The following is a 12,172-nucleotide window of genomic DNA, read 5'->3' on the forward strand; positions in this document are numbered from 1 at the left end:
CACACACATAAACACATACAAATACATAAACTGATAGTATTCTTCCCCTTACAAAGTGAGTGAGAGTGAGAGAGCAAGCATTCATCCTCTTACACAAAGACTGACATAAACAAACAGCTATTAGTCAGCAGGCCATGTCCACACAACACAGCAACAACGATGATCACACACACACACACACACACACACACACACACACACACACACACACACACACACATACACATTTCCACAGTGTCAGTAGATCGTGTCCAAAAACACACAACAAACCTAAAACAAACACACACACAAACAAACACACACGATTCTATTCGTCTCCACAAAAAGCAAAAAAATTACAAAAAACCAAGCACATACCCAGACACACACATGTACAGACATGCACACAAACACACAAATGCATATTCATACTGTTCGGCTTTCCCTTTCGGTTATGGAGGGAACCAGGCCTGTGGAGACTCGCCCCCGTGTCAAAGTCCATCTCTCCAGCTCTCACTAGACAGACAGGCAGACAGGCGGCTGGAGGGGAGACAGATCTCAGCCCCACATTCAAGAAGGGTCCACATACAGAGCCATAACGGACACCTCGAGGCCAGCGTGTGTGTGTGTGTGCAACTGCATGTGTGTTATCAGAAGACTGCATGTGTCTGTGTGTGGGGGATGGTGGGCTATCTGTGCATGTGTTATACATCATGGTGACTGTCTGTGCAAGAAAGAAAAAGTGTGTGTCTGTGTGTGTGTGTGACAGTATACTGTGAATGTGTTTGGGGCTCTACTGAATGTCTAGTCTAGTTTTGTATGTGCCTGAGCAAGAGTGTGCGTATATGTGCATGGAGAGTGTGTCTGTGTGTGTGTGTGTGTGGGCGTGTGTGTGTGTTTGTGTGCGCGCATCGCAGCTGCCCCTGGCTAAGGATAATGCAGGCATTCCAACTCATTGACTTTCTGACGGGGATCCCAGCTGACCACTACACCAGTCAACAGACCCCGATGGGAAAGAGGGAGGGGAATGAGGAAAAGGAGAGAGAAAGAAGGGGAGAGAAAGAAAGAGACAGAAAATTCTTACCAATAATTTAATTTACGGCCGCTCTGTAAGAGCCACAATGTGCTTATGAAAGCTTGAGTAACTGATGGATCATCAATGAAAACAGACAGAGGAAAGAGTGAGTAAAGGAGGGAGAGAGAGAGAGGGAAAGAAAAAAGAGAGAGAGATAGAGGTAGCAGAGTGGAAGAGTTTTCAGCAGCACCCTGTAGTCATGGGGTGTCCCGAGAGCCCACACCATCTGGGAGAGAGGAATGTAGGCCTGACCGAGGACGGGGCGGGGGGGCTAAAAGAGGGGTGTGTGTGTGTGTGTGTGTGAGTGTGTGTGTGTGTGGGTCACTGAACAAGAACCAGTATGTGTGTATATATGCGCATGCTTGAGTTTTAATAGCCATAACAGTTTTAATGTCCATTGCCGTGCTCATGTGCAGGTGTGCGTATGTATATGTGTGTGTGTGTGTGTGTGTGTGTGTTTAGTGACTGTGGGTGATATTTGTGTGTGTCTATGTATGCATTTATGTGTTATACTAGTTGTGCATTTGTCTTTGTGCGTGTGTGTGTGCAGTGCATGAATGTGTGTGTACATACAGTATGTGTGTGTGTGTCCGTGTGTGCACCTTTGGTCCGAGGAATGCGCAGCATTAATAGGTCTGCTTCAGCTCACCCTGAAAAGGACTCCGGAGAGTAGTTAAAACCTTACAGACGAGGACTAAGCCATTCCAGAAGATCCATCCAATGCTTCCTTACCTCTCTCACACACACACACACACACACACACACACACACACACACACACACACACACACACACACCCCTCACCCACTATCATTTATTTTTTCATTCTGTTGGTTTTTCTTCCCATGTCATGTCCTCAAAGCTGGTGTGACAAGCAGGAAAGATTGAAGAGGACGGGGCTAATGATTTGCACTGGCAGGCCAAGCAGCGCGTGCTTGGAGCAGTAAATCTCTGTATGTTAGTATCAGGTTATTCTGCCTCTCTGTGTGTGTGTGTGTATGAGAGAGAGAGAGAGAGAGAGAGAGAGAGAGAGAGAGAGAGAGAGAGAGAGAGAGAGAGAGAGACAGAGAGAGACACAGAGAGAGACAGACAGAGAGAGAGAGATCAAGAGGTACAATTACAGGGAAGGTGGTTGTATTTGCTCATGAAGATAGGCAAATAGCATATGTGTATTTCAGAGTGGGTGTGTGTGTGTGTTTCCATGCCTCGTTATAGGACTTAATATAGCTGGGATTTGCATCAGGATGAAAGCACAAAGAAACTGACGGAGTTAGATGAAAACATTGTCGATACACAGACTAACAAACACACACAGCGAGTCATTGCTACATATCCCCGTTTACACAAGCGGCCTGTTTTTGAAGTGACAATAATGTGTGTTCATACACCCCCCCCCCCCCCCCCCCCCCCACACACACACACACACACACACACACACATGCTCAATAACACAGCCAACACCCAGCTCATGGATCTACACATGTACCTTATTACACCCCCATTCATAGCCATGTATCCCATTTCAAACCAATACACTCCCAAAATAGAAGCCCTCTTCACAATAGTCTCACTTTTCACACTCCAAATCACTCCACTGCAGACCTATTCAACTCTGGGAGTGTCGGGCTTCGTTTGTGAGCAGACCATTTGCAAGGGCCAATAGCCTGGGTGATGTAACGCACACATTTGGCAACACTCGCTGCAAAGGACCTTTGTGAAAAAACTGTGTAGTCAGACAACAACACCAATTAAGGAGGGGAAAGCTGATGGACATCCACCAACGGCCGCCCCGCCTCAGATCCCAGGGGCTCCCGCATACGGTGCCTCTTCTCTTGGGTAACATCTGCGGGTTGCGACCCCTGGATCTCCCATATCATTCACACTGTGGCATCCCCCCACTTTAACCAGGGTAAATATTTACAGCAGGGCAGACTTCCCGGCCGAGGGACCATTAGCAGGGAACGGAGCAGGAAGCACAGAGGAGGTGGGGGTGGGGTGGGTGGGGGGGGGGGGGGGGGTGAGGAGGAGAGGAGAGGGTTCGCTAAAGAAAGAGGGATTAGAGAGAGAAAGCAAGCACGTGATCAAGTATTAGAGGGTGAAAAAAAGAGGAAGGCAGATAGAGGTGGAGAGACACTTAGTCAGAGATATGAAGACCACAGAGAGACAGACATGGAGAGGGAGAGGGAAGGAGAGGCAGAAAGAAGAGACAAGAAGAGAGAGAGAGCAAGTGAGAAGAAAGGGCAAGAGAGATAAAACAGAGGTGAGACCAAGTGTGAGACAGAAAAGGACAGAGACAGAGACAGAGAGAGAGAGAGAGAGAGAGAGAGAGAGAGAGACAGAGACAGAGAGAGAGAGAGCAAAGTGCAGGTGATGTCCATCTCTGTGTTTCCACTTATTGTGGTAACTACCACCTCCTGCCAGTTCTCTCTCTTCTCTCCTCTCCTCTCCTCAGACCCGACCCCTGCGGCTCTTAATGCATTGGCCAGGCGCAGCCCAAAGCCCTCTGTGCCTGAAACCCTCTACTGTGTTTACATTAACAATATGTCAACAATAAACACTACTGCACTGGCTAGCCAGATGGGTAATCCTTCACCGTACTTAGACAGGTTGTTAGCGGCAGCTGTGTACCGGTGGAGAGCGCTTTGTGTTAACATCTGGAGAGAGATGAAAATCTTTAGGAGCTTTCTGGAAAACACATTTGAGACGGGGCAGTGTAAATATTTACGCCTTTCGGATGGGTAAAACAGGTTTTTGTGGGCTAGCTGCTTTGGCGTATGAGGTCGAGCCAAGACGAATACAGGCTGCAAAACCACCGTGATTTAGACATTTAAGACAGCTGATCGTATCACGACTCAGGTGCCACTAAGATTTTTACGAAGATTTCGTGATGACGCCTTCTCACAAGGTTCTTTCAAACACCCCTTGTGTTACACACCCGTAGGGAAGATACCCCACACTGAATTGACTGGCCACACACGCGCACGCATACACACACACACACGCGCACGCATACAAATTGTGGGTCACACATACTCTCGGAGATTTATCTCTTCATGTTGGTCACAAGCATTCATTGCAGAATCTCTCAACAAAAGCTCCTCTGTCTATATGCACACACACAAAGTGCATGTTGGGGCGACTGCACACTGAACACACTGTACATATGAGCAGGTCTGTTTCTCTGTGTTGGGGCATGTTCGAGCCGACCTGCTCTGCACAGTCAGCTGGAGGTGAGAGAGAGCAGCGCGTTAGTGCTGTTGACACATCACAGATCTTTAAAGAGGCATGCAACTCTGTGTCTCTATCTCTCCCTATCAGGGCACCCATCTCCCCCCATGTTAACAGGGCGTCTCTCTCTCTCGCTCTCAATTTCTCTCTTTACCGGATATGTTTCTCTTCCCTTTACCTCTTCCCACAGATCATGTCCCCCCCGCCCCCCTTGCTTTTTAGAAGATGGCTCCATCTCTGTGTTCCGTCAGGTTGTCTCTCATTCCCTATCTCTCCCTCCCTCTCTATCTCTCTCTCCCTACCCAACAGAATCTCTCTCTCTCTCCCTTCAGAATGTCTCTCTCTCTTTCTTTCTTTCCTGGCAGGGCGTACCACATGTCATCTTCCTGGCTGCTTATCAGAGGCTCCATCAGCATTCCTCCCCCTGTCTGCCCTGCCCCTGGAGCTGTTCATGAAGGCCTCGACCTGGAGCTGGAGCACTTGCTACACTTCACACCTCGCTCAGGGCCTGTCAGTGGGGGTACGAAACTCATTAAAGTCAGATCAGCACTCCTTCCAGACTATGACATCTGATAGTGGTAGCCGTTCCGGACGAACACCATGTAGGGTATGGTGACAGACAGTAGATGACTCACTCTGACTGGCAGGGGTGCACGCACACACACACACATACACACAAAAACACCATAGCCTCCTCTTTGCCAAAATCAGTCAGCCCTCACAGGCATAAATGCACTGTAGGTCAAAGAAACGTAGCAGAAGTTGCCATCTTCAAACAGACAAGATGTGTCCAGCCCGCACCTGCATAAGTGCAAAAAAAGAGTAGAACAAACACAATCACGAGTAAACGCAATCTAATTAGCTTTTAATTGCATAACGAAACAAAACGGTTGTTCTTAAGACATTAGAGGCCTAGTGTTGTAGTTGCATGCTATGGTCTGCATAACGGGAGTATGACTAGCTAAAAAGAAATTCCTCAGTACTTTGAAAAATTCGCAAGTTGCATTAGGATTTCCCAGGTACTTTCCAAGAGCACCGCCCAAGCGGACGCATTTGTAGGTCACGGGCTACAGTTCTGTCAAGCGACGCCCCGTCTTTTCCCCGTCCCGAGGAGCTCCATCTACACTCACCACTGCCAGGAATCTCGCCAAACCCCCCAGACACAAGTGATTACAGTCAAACCAGGAGAAAGGCTAGGACAGCAGTAGAGGAGTTTTTGTTTTTAGAGGTGTTATCCAAGTTTGCATGATAGGTGCTTCTGTTTCAGTCAGAGTGTGATCATCAGAGCACCCTGTCATACATCATTGAATGCATAATTCGCATTTCAAAGCTGTAGTGCTAGAGGTAGCATACAGTAAGGCGTGAATGCAGTTTCCTAGTTTGATTGATAGTATGTAATTAAACCCAGATCACAGCCCAGTCAGGAGTGTATCGCTGGGGGGCAAGAATGTCGAGTGAACCCCTCCAAGCTTCCACCCCGAGTGAAGAACTGTGAACAGGGCTGTCATTTAGCGCGCACCGTTTCTCAATCTCTTCTCCTGCAAAACTGTAAACCACTGTTGCATCATGACGGAGAGGTTGTCGGTCGAGCAAATAGACCTTACACCATAACTCACTCACACACCAGACCTCAACCAATCCAAACTATGTGAAACAACACGTACACAACGTGACATAGCCCACAAAGACAGCGCGTTTAGAATAGGGAGAAGAGGGAGGGGATTTCTTTTGGTAGTAAACACCATATCGTGCACCACTTAACACTCCCAACTCCCCTTGCAAATCCAGGACAGTGTTATTCTTAAATTAATTTACAGGAGGATCATTCATTTAGGACCGCTGTTGTTGAGGACTGTGGCTTAGGTTGTTGTATTAGGACACAACAGCTGATGGGACAACAAAACTGCCATTAGCACCGTATGGCCACTTCACACACTCAATGATTCGGTTGTACACTAGCTACATGCAGCGATTTAGCTGTGAAAGCTCGTTAATCTATACCTGTTTTATGTGTGTTAGGCGAATACAGGCAAAGCCACAGGCTTTTAGTTATCTTACCAGTTTAAGTTGGAGCAGTATGCCAGGTGGTGAAGGAAAAGTTAACTACATTCCCTCCTCCATGCACTTCGAAGAAGCGATTACCAGCAGTCCAACTGTCAGAACGGATGTTTTCATTCGCCTCGGAGGGATCGGTTCACACCCGCCGAACGACTTCAAATATCAATTTAGGACAAACTGGAGAAAAAGCCCTACACGTGCAGCCGACAGTCTTTGTTTTGAGAGAAACAATAAGGACAGCGTCGCTTATGGGAGAGGAAGACGAAAGCTTTGACTGGATTAAAAAAAATACAAGCTTGGCAATCCTTACAGGCGGAGGTGGCTTTCTAAAATAGTAACGTCCAAATCACTCCCTAAACACGCGGAGAGTGCGGGACACCTCACACATCCGTGGCTTGGTCTCTCCTCTCTCTGCCCCTCCAGTGAAGTTTATTTTCCAATCGCGTTGCAAAGTTGAAATCCCGCCCCTCTCCTTCCCGGCGAGTCTCGCAATCTCTGGCTGTGGGCAATCCCACTCGTCAGTCAGTGCACACAGACAGCCCGAGACAGTATACTATGGGTTACGTGCTGAGCCGAGAACTGTCGGGTGCCAGGAAAGCTGTTGACAAAATCACTGGTAAAAGTTCATACATATTAAACACATGGACTGTAATAGAATTGTTACACGCCAAATTATGTTAGTTGTTGAACAGCCAAAAAGTAGAACAGATGGAGCCGATCTGGCCTGATGACAATTGGCCTGTCTCGTATGACTGAATTTGTATGAAGCTGACACATTTAAACAATGCAATTCAGTCGTGTGCACAACTGAGTAGCGGCGCATTCGGTTATTGCTGTGTTGCCATCTGCTGATCATCTTATGCCATTACAGGAAAGAATATCAGTTATTTACTTTTTTTGGCCTATCAAAAATGTCTGCAAGAAAAACAAATTGCATTCCTAAGACCTAATGGCCAACTTAATGCAAAATGACTTCATACAAATCTCAATTCGTTTTCTGCCTTGAGTAGAAAACATATCATGATTTAAATATGCGAGTCATTAAATGATAACACTGTTTATTTGTAAAAGCCATAAAACAAAGCCTTTATAAGGCAATCAGAGACAAAAAAATAAATAATTGGGGTAGTCAGTTCACATTTGGCAACGTCTCCTGATAAGTGGAGGCCAAAGATAAGAGCTGCGCTGGTGTTCTAGTCTTATGCAATAATCAGCAGGGCGTAAGCCTTGAGTGTGGCCAACTTTGTCTCTCATTTTCTTCTGCAAATTAGGACATGTACTAAGACATGGGACTTTGAAGTGTGAGCAGTTAAGGCGAAGGAATGCTGTCACAGATCACAGGCACAACCTTATTGATGTGGATAAATCCTAAAGTTTGAATATCGTTTTGACTGAAATATCTACATAGTGTATTGCCTTCTTTATGGCTTTGATACATCTCAGGCAGTTGGAATAACTCACGCTTGGTTGTTTGTTCATAATCTGGCTATGATAAAACAGCACAGTGTTGACCTAGCCCCTCAAGTGGAGCCTTTAAGGCCAGCTTTAAGGCTTTTGAAAAATAGAAACAGCATTTAGCCCCCTCCCTTTCTCTCAAGAAGGATCCTGGATTTCCTTCCGTTGTTCTTTCAAAGAAGTATCAAGTTTGGTAACAAAACAGTTATGAATATGAAATTAATATCTAGCTTCATCACAAACAAACTGCCAAAGCCACTGTCTCACACATAAACAAACATTGTGGCACGGTGGCTCAGGTGCTTGCACTGCCGCCTCACAGCAAGAAGGGTTCGATTCCCACATGGAGTGCTGTTGGCTCTGGGGGGCAGGTCCCCCCCGGACCTTCAGTGCTCAGGTGGGCTATCTCCCGGGCCTTTCTGTGTGGAGTTTGCATGTTCTCCCCGTGTTCACAAGGGGTTTCCTCCACTAAGAACCCCAACAGAAAAAACATGCAAAAAGAACAGAACACTCCTGTCCGTCCTTGACCAAGACGGACGGTTCACTTGGTCCCCGGGTGCTTACAAGCTGCCCACTGCTCCTGGGAGGTCCTGGAGGAAGGACGGTCCAGGATGGGAAAAAGGCAGAGAATAAATTCACTGCGACCTCAGGTCTGCGTGTGCGTGTGTGTGTCCTGTGTCGCCTACATATATGCACGTGTGTGTTGCAGTGTGTCGTGTGTGCCATTAAAACCTGACAATTATTATTATAAACACCCATGAGTGTGCACACACACACACACACACACACACACACACACACACACACACACACACACACACACACACACACACACACAGATACCCATGCACACACACACACACATACACACACACACACACACACACACACACAAACAGATACCCACCGAAACATAGACACAGATACACAACACACCCCCACACCAACACACTTAGACACACACAGACACACCTATACACAGACACACACACATACACGCACACACAGACACACCCATACACACACTCACACTCTTACACACAAACACAGATAGGGACTATCTCAAATAGGCATGGGGTGAGTGTGTGAACTTTCATCTTCGGCTGCAGAGCGTCAGCACAGAACACAGACACGACAGACACAACAGACACACACTGTAACACAAGAGCGCTCACACTCTGCTTCTGCTGAGGCTGGCACCTCCAGTGTCAGCAGCACCTTGTGTTTTCACTGTCGACTGCAGTTCTGTAACCTGACCCACACACTCACACAGGAAACCACAGCTATCGTACGAAAGCTTGATGATATCAGGAGGAGTGTGTCTGTGCAAAGGCACTAAAGAGAGATATAGACTTAAGGGTAATTTTACATTATCAAAGTATAATAAATAATAAAGTAACAATGCCCTGACCTAGTTAATTGCTAAACGTCATTGATAGGGCTTTCCAATGGCAATGTATTGCTTAAAATGGGATGTGTACAATAAAAATAAGACATAAATCATACTTGATACTTAAAAATAAATTAAAGTGTGTTGAACTTTCACAGCCAATATGTCACACACATACACAGTACTTACTAAGGCACAGATTATGCTAATTAAAGGATCCCTTTTGCTAAAATGCTATGCTTATGAAATATTTAAAATATTCATTAGTTAAACCATTACTGGGTGGAGGTTTAGAGAGTGCTGAGTGTGTGGTGTGAGGGAATGATGGATGGTTAGAAGGCCAGATGAGACAACAGTCTTAACATACAGCCATTGCTGGCCCCACATGGTGAGGTGGAGAAGGTTCATCTTCTCATCTTTAGAAACAAGTTTAGTAACTTTCGTGAATATTAGGGATGAGAACAATAACGCATCAAGTGTAAACGCACTTTGCTTAATCTGGATCTAATTTGAATGTATGACAGTTCTCATTTCGAGGAATGTCGGCGTAATTTCTATGTCACGGAGAGGGCATGACGCCATGCCTCCCAAGTCTTTTTACAGTCATTAACACCAAGCACCAAGCCAGAAACCTAGGTGTCAATTTGACTCAGATCTCAATTCTGAAACCCATATCAAAAATATAATTAAAACATCTTTTTATCACTTAAGAAACATTGCTAAGCTGCAACCGTTTCTCTCTCAGGCTGACACTGAAAGCCTGATGCATGCGTTTATCACGAGCAGGCTGGACTACTGTAACTCGCTTTTGTCTGGTCTACCAAAAAAAGCCATTAGTCAACTACAAACAATACAGAATGCAGCAGCGCGAGTCCTCACTAAAACAAGACGGAGAGCGCACATCACACCAGTATTAAAATCACTGCACTGGTAGCCTGTTAGTTTCAGAATAGATAAATCACTCCATAGTCATGCACCTGAATATATTAACAAACATGCTCTCAAGGCACACACCCAGTAGATCCCTGAGGTCCTCTGGCACTGAACTCCTAACAGTTCCAAAAGCCAGGAAAAAGAGACAAGGGAAAGCAGCTTTTAGATCCTATGCCCCCAGCCTTTGGAATACTCTGCCAGAATACCTAAGAATGGCTGAAAGGGTGGAAACCTTTAAACATGCACTTAAGACATACCTCTTTGATCTCGCTTATCACTCACTGTAACATGTATCTGTTTACTTATCTGTGTCTCTCTACAAGTGTTTGTAACCCCCCCAGCAGCTGTCTCTTAGTTTGACGATAACCGTGCTGAGCAGCCCCAGTGTGGTTAGTGCGTCATTTCCTGTTTATTTATCTCTGGAAAATCTGTGTGTCTTTACAAGTGTATGTAACTCCTACTGTGAGGCGCATTGTGTTACCTCCTGGTATGAAATGCGCCGTACAAATAACATTTGATTTGATTGAGAAAGGCAAAGGTACTTTCCAAATGTTATTTAGTGTCCTGTGTTCCTGTGTTCCTGTGTACCTGTGTTCATAACACACTGGTTGTCTTCTAAAAGACTCCCCATAGTCGCCCCTGACAACAGCACTGATGCTGTTGCTGGACCGGAGTCCTTCACCATGCAAGCTGTGGGACTATCTGTATCCGCCTCCTGGAGACAGGAGGAGCCAACTGCATTCGTCTCTGTAGATGGGCAAACGGTAATGCATTGGGCCTAGGTCTAATACAGGTTAGTCTGGATCGGTTACCCCACAGTCCCTGTGTTTAGCCATAAACTGGACTGGGAAGATCTAGTTGGGCCATGGAGGCAGTAAATGAGGATACCTCACTTACTGGCTATACAACTATCGACTGTGACAATAACTAGTCCATACTGGAGAGCAACACTGACATTTCAGTTATACTCTATATGCGGTCAATGGCAATTACTGGTGTAGGGGAGATCAGGTACAGTTGTAACACAGGGACTCCGCTAGTGTTTAACGTAATGCGACGAAACTCACAGACACGGCATCAGAAAGTATGACACGACTCCTTTCTGCACATGCCTGACCAAAGAATGGACTTGTGGAGTAAACAAAACAAAATGCTTTGCAATCTTTGGAAACCACATGATTAAGAGTAAAATAAAGTTATGGGTTTGAACAGGTAGGTGGTAACACCTGCTAGCCTCTAGGCCTGCCGCACCTCCACCAGTGCCCAACCTATAGCATGCTAATCCATTCCATTCATGTTGAGATAATGCCTAGTAGGGTACTGAGCTTTGTGGGTCGGAATACATGTGAATACTTACACACTGTAGACATATATATTTGTAAAAATACCCACAAACACATACACAGACTCTCTCTCTTTCTCTCCCAAACAAACACACACACACTCTCTCTCTTTCTCTCCCAAACAAACACACACACCCTCTCTCTCTCTCTCTCTCTCAAACAAACACTAACAAACACCATACTGGAGAGCAACACTGACATTTCAGTTATACTCTATATGCGGTTAATGGCAATTACTGGTGTAGGGGAGATCAGGTACAGTTGTAACACAGGGACTCAGCTAGTGTTTAACGTAATGCGACGAAACTCACAGACACGGCATCAGAAAGTTCAAAATTTCAACTTGTGTGTCAGACTGTCAAAAGTTAATTTAATGTAAATTTTACTTTACCCCTTCAAACTGGCTTTTTTTCCTTGGCCAGTTACAACTGTCCAAGACACGTTCCCACTCTCCCCAATAGCACTCACAGCATTTAGATGAAAATTAGAGAAAAAGTTAGGCCCTTGAATTAGCGAATAAAGAGACGAAAGATGTATGTTGCATATATATTAAAATGAAAGGTGCCACTTATGCTGATTTTTTGCATCAAGAAAAAAAGTACAAAATGTGTTAAAACTGTAAAGTCAAAGTCACATTTATTTATAAAGCACATTTAAAAACAACTCACGTTGACCAAAGTGCTGTACAATTATTAGATCACAATAAAATAG

General features: G+C 45.5%; 1 protein-coding gene across 2 annotated transcripts in view; it reads right to left on the minus strand.

The window, feature by feature from the left end:
- LOC116218796 (cilia- and flagella-associated protein 251-like) overlaps positions 1 to 7,050 on the minus strand; it is a 43,861-nt gene extending 36,811 nt beyond the window's left edge. Inside the window, exon 1 of one of the 2 annotated variants that reach the window (XM_042703404.1) lies at positions 6,341 to 7,050. The gene's annotated coding sequence lies outside the window, so the exon portion shown is untranslated. The remainder of the gene's footprint in view (positions 1 to 6,340) is intronic. The other variant, XM_042703403.1, reaches the window with a different exon arrangement.
- Between the last annotated feature and the right edge of the window lie 5,122 nt (positions 7,051 to 12,172).

Source organism: Clupea harengus, chromosome 23 (assembly GCF_900700415.2).
Source record: "Clupea harengus chromosome 23, Ch_v2.0.2, whole genome shotgun sequence".
NCBI lineage: Eukaryota > Metazoa > Chordata > Actinopteri > Clupeiformes > Clupeidae > Clupea > Clupea harengus.